The sequence below is a fragment of the Camelus bactrianus genome, chromosome 29 (genome assembly GCF_048773025.1).
Source record: "Camelus bactrianus isolate YW-2024 breed Bactrian camel chromosome 29, ASM4877302v1, whole genome shotgun sequence".
NCBI classification, from domain to species: Eukaryota; Metazoa; Chordata; class Mammalia; order Artiodactyla; family Camelidae; genus Camelus; species Camelus bactrianus.
In genome coordinates, this window is record NC_133567.1 from 26,178,699 (window position 1) to 26,184,800 (window position 6,102).

Below are 6,102 nucleotides of genomic sequence, written 5' to 3' on the forward strand. Positions count from 1 at the left end.
TCATTTTTGTATGTCAATCTTTATTAATTTATAACAGCTCTTTATATATGATTAATACCAAAATTTTCTCATTCATTTGTGCTATATTACTCATTTTGATTTTTTACATGTGTATTTGCATTTTATGAGATTTTATGTAAGTAATTCTGAAAAATTATTTCATGTTTTATTCTCAGCTTATGTACCCAAGACATCTTAGGAATAAAAAACAAATCACTTATATTTTCTTTAGAAAAATAATGCAGTATGAAGTAGAGCTTTATTTTTTCAAAAATATTTTAAATGATTTCATTACTATTTGTTGAAAAATTATTTTCACAATTTATTTGAAAAATCATTTCTGTAGATAATTTCTTATATGATTAAAGTCTTCCATTCCCTTGGGCATAATTCTCTCCTTTTTAGATTGTTCTACTAATCAAGAAGTCTATTGTGACATTATCATAGAATTTGAATTAGTGAAACTTCCTGTTTTTCTACTATCTTACCATGCAATTCACTCTCCTTTATTAATTATTTTCAAACTTGCCTTGGTTATTTCCAATCATTTTATTTTAGAAATAAACTCTAGAAATATTTGGTCTGGGTACAGAACAAAAATCTATTGGAAATTTATTTGGAATTAATTAAAACTGTACATTAATTTTGGAAAAATTGACAATTTATTATATGTCTTACAAAGCAGTCAATTGATCTGTTTTAGTTCCAAAGTCTTCAGTTCTTTAAAATCTACTACATTTAAATATATTTGTTTTTATTTGATCACCTCTAGTCCTGTTTTCTAGTTGATTCTTTTGAATTTTTGAGGAGGAAATAACATATTCTTCATAACTAAACAAATGTAATGATTAGCTCTGCCAAATGAAATTTGTGTGATGTTAGGCAGATTACTCAATTCTTTCTTAAGTTCAATTTTCTTCATCTGTAAAATGTAGGTAATTGTAATATTAAACTCAGCTGTGCGTGAATAGATTAGAGAAATTTAGTACAGCATCTGGTATAGTGTAAAAAGCTCAATAAAGATTAGTTTCTTCTATTTATTGTCTAAATCTAGTCCTAATTCATCAGATTATCTAGTCCTAATTCATCTTCTAGACCTAATTCATCAGATTATCATTAAATATACATACTGAATTCCAGCATTAACAGCATTTATAGAAAATTTTAAGTTTTTTTATTGTGATATTATTATTTTCCAAATTAACAGATTTTATAATGCTGAACTACTCACAAATTACCAAATCAAAACACTTGCAAATTTATAAATTATAGAACATGATTTGATTTGATTATATATACATAACATCTGCGTGTTTATATTTGTATGTAAAGCATTTCGTATTTTTTTCACATGAGTTGTATGCAGTATGCCTATCAGAATTTTACCAGTTTTATAAAATAAACAAAGAGGCTACACATTGTTTTAAAATGCACTTGAGAGGGTGGGTATAGCTCAGTGGTAGGATGTGTGCTTGGCATACACAACATCCTGGGTTCAATTCCTGGTACTGCCACCGAATTAAATAAATAAATAAATAAATAAATAAATATATAAACAAACCTAATTACCTCTCCCTCAAAAAGAAGTAAAATAAAATAAATAAAACCTAAAATGCACTTGAAATACATTTTTATTATATGAGAAGTATCTGAATTTTTAGTTTGAAAAAGATTCCTTGAGAAATCACCTGCAAGCAGCATGACTTCAAATAACTTTTTGTCAACTTACTTCATACTGTTATTAACTTACGGAACTTCTCATGCTTATTAAATCAGTTTTGGTAGCTTGAATTTCCAGGATTCTGCATTAAGAAATACTTTAAGAAAAACTATTTCTGCAGGTTTTGATTTTTAACAAGTTGAATATATAGCCAATGAAAACATATCATCATGAATTCAGGTGAAAAAAAAAACTTTAAATGAAGTACAACATATATAAATATTAAATCACTGTGTTGTACACCTGAAACTAATACAATATTGTAAAATCAACTATATTTTAATAAAAAAAAATTCCACATTTCAAACAGGAAAAATACCACCAAAACAAGCTAAGTTAAAAACTAATCTAAAATATTGACTATAGTCAGGACAAAATGAGCTTTGATGGAAGTCTGAGATACAAGAAGGAATACTAAATAAAAATATTTGGTATATCTTCAACAAATGTTGTTGGGAAAAATATCTCTACATGCAAGAGAATGAAGCCATACACAAAAATTAACTTGACAATGAATTAAAGACCTAAGCTTAAGACTTAAAACTCTAAAATGCCTAGGAGAAAACATAGGGGAGAAGCTTCATTGGATATGGCAATGATTTCTTGGATAGTCCCTCAAAAGCAAAATTAAAAAAAGCAAAAAAATCACTAGATCATTAGTACTACATCAAAGTAAAGAACTTTTGTGAAGCAAGGGAAACAATCAGTGCTGTCAAAAGGGAACTACAGAGGAGATAATATCTGCCAACTTTATATCGCATGGGGGGTTAATAGCCAGAATATATAAAGATCTCCCATAACACAAAAAGAAAAAAATAAAGTAATCCAATTAAAAATGAGCAAAAACTTGAATAAACATTTCTCCAAAGATGGCATACAGATAGCCAACAAACATATTTTTAAAATGATCAATATCACTAATCATCAGAGAAATGCAAATTAAAGCCATAAGGAGGTATCACTTCACACCCATTACAATGGTGACTATAAAAGATGTGGAGAAACTGGACCCCACGTGCATTGCTGGAAAGATTCTAGAATTGTGCAGCCAGTACAGAAAACAGTATGAAAGTTCCTCAAAAACTATAAATAAAATTGCCAAATGATCCAGCAATCCCCAAGAATTTATGCATGCTACACCAAGGATAAGCCTTTAGGCCATTATACAAAGTAAGGTAAGCCACTTACATAAAGACAAACACTGTGTGACCCCACTTATATAAGGTAACTAAAGTAGTCAATTCATAAAAAAACAGAAGGTAAATGGTGCTTACTAGGAACTGAGGAAGAGGAAAATGGACAGTTGTTTAATGAATAGAGAGTTTCAGTTTTGCAAGATGAAAAAGTTCTAGAGATCTGTTTCACAAAGTGTGCATTTATTTAACACGACTGAATTGTGTATTTAAAAATGGTTAAGATAGCAATTTTGTATGTTTTTATCACAATAAAAATGTTACATAAATATCTGCATACAGTTAAGTGCAAAAAACAGTAATAACATCTCATTTGTCTCAGAGAGAAAACAAGCTCGAAAACAAAACAAAACAATACAAAACAATATCATATAAGATGAAGGCATGTGAATCATCTTTTTTTAGAATCTTTTTATGGTTTGGTAGGAGTGTAAAGATATTAATTATATATGACTCCATGCAGAGAGTAAGCTAGTAGAAAGAGGTACCAAAAAATAGAATACACACTTAAAATTTTCAAACCAGTAGAGGGAAAAAAATTAAATGAGGGAAAATAAAACATAATTCAATACATTAGAAGGCAAAACACAGAACAAAAGAAACCAAGCGGGACATATAGAATGTAAATAAGATGCAGTAATACATCAGTAATCAGATGTAACTCCAAAAAGCAATTTAGTTAAAGACAACACTAGCCATCATAAATCCAATAAAAAATAAAAGCAAAGTATTTGGTATCTAAAAGGGACACACATGAGACACAAAATCTCAAATGGCTGAATGTCTAAAGAAGATAAAGATATACAGGCAGAAATATTAATCAAAAAAGTATAATCTATTAATATCAGAAAAAAAATTTTAACGTAAACCATGACTAGAGATAGAGATACACTATAGAATGATAATAGTCTAATTTATTGGGAAAATGTAATATTATAAACATATATGTATACAATATATAATAATATAGTGTAAAACTATTTTAAAACTATGAAGAGCAATTAATCTACCAAACAGTGGCAAATAATATTTTAATGTTAATAACATATCTTTCTACTATTTGATAGATGAAGCAGTCAAAAACAATACTATAGAGAATATATAAACAGCACAATTAAAAAGACTAATGCATGTACAGAAAACTTTGAACCCAACCATTGCACGAGACACATTTAAAAGCAAGGATTATTTTTTTTAATGAATACTGGTCAATTCTAAGGTCATAGTGCCAGCCTCAAGTTATTTCAAAGACTGACATCATACAGACTATAGTCTCTGTCCAAAAAAGTGACTAAAGGAGAAATTAATAAAAAAGAAAGATTGGGAAAACAGTATATTTTTGGAAATAAAAATTATGTCACTGAAAAATATGTAGGCTTAGAAGAAATTATAAAAGATGAAGAAGATAATTAGAATTTAAAAATAACAAAAACACTACGTGTCAAGCTGGTGAAATTCAGATAGAGTAGTCCTTAGAAGAAAACTTACAGCCTTAAATGTTTGTATTGGAAAAGAAAAGATACTTGAAATTAATCAGTTAAACTTGCAAAAGAAGAAGTAAAAAAGACCTATTAAACCTACAGATTTAATGCAATCTCTATCAAAACATCCATGATATTTTTCACAGAACTAGAAAAAATAATCCTAAAATTATATAGAACCATAAAATACCTCAAATTGCCAAAGAAATCTGAGAAAAAAAGAAGAAAGGTGAAGATACCACACTTCCAGACTTCAGACTATACCACAAAGCTACAGTAATCCATAGTGGTATTGACACAGAAACAGACATGTAGAACAACGGAACAGAATGGAGGGCCCAGAAATAAACCCACACACTTACATTATGGACAATTAATCTAAAACAAAGGAGGTAAGAATATGCAATGGGGAAAAGATAGCCTTTTCAATAAATGTGCTGAGGAAACTGGACAGCTGCATGGAAAAGGATGCAATTACAACAGTTCCTCACACCATGTACAAAAATAAACTCAAAATATATTAAAGACATAAATGAAAGACCTGAAACTATAAAACTCCTCAAAGAGAACATAGGCAGAGCACTCTTTGACATAAATAGTAGCAATCTTTTTTTAGATATGTCTCCTAAGGCAAAAGAAATAAAAGCAAAAATAAACAAAAGGGATCTAATTAAACTTAAAAGACTTTGCACAGGAAAGGAAACCACTGACAAAACAAAAAGACAAGCTACTGAATTGGAGAATATGTTTGCACATGACATGGATGACAAGGAGTTAATATCTAAAATGTGTAAACAGCTCTTACAACTCAGTACTAAAAACATTCAATTGAAAAATGGGCAGAAGACTTTAACATTTTTCCAAAAAAAAGACATATAGATGGCTAACAGGCACATGAAAAGATGCTCAACATCACTAATTATTAGAGAAATACAAATAAAAAACATAATGAGATATCACCTCACACCTGTCAGAATGGCTATCATCAAAAAGTCTACAAATAACAAATGTTGGAGAGAATGTGGAGAAAAGGGAACCCTTGTACACTGTTGGTGGGAATGTAAATTGGCGCAGCCACTATGGAAGACAGTATGGAAGTTCCTTAAAACACTAAAAACAGGACTAACATATGATCCAATAACTTCATTCTTGGGTATATATCTGGGAAGAAATGAAAAAAAAAACTAATTTTAAAGGATACATACACCCCAATGTTCATAGCAGCATTATTTACAATAGCCAAGATACGGAAGCAACCCAAGTTCCAATCAACAGATGAGTGGATAAAGAAGATGTGATACACACATACACACACACACACACACACGGATATTACTCAGACATAAAAAAAGAATGAAATTCCATCATTTGCAGCAACATGGATGGACCTAGAAAATATTATGTTTATTGAAACGAAATCAGACAGAGAAAGACAAATACTGTATAAAATCAGTTACATGTGGAATCTAAAAAATAATACAAACAAATGTATACACAAAATTGAAGAAGATTCAGAGATATAGAAAACAAACTTGTGGTTACCAAAGGAGAAAGAGAAGGGGGAAGGGGCAAAATAGGATATGGGATTAAGAAATACAAACTCCTATGTAGAAAATAAATAATTAAAAAGATAAGATTGTACAGCACTTATTATTCTGCAATAGTTTTTAATGGAGAATAATCTGTAAAAATACTGAATCCTTATGCT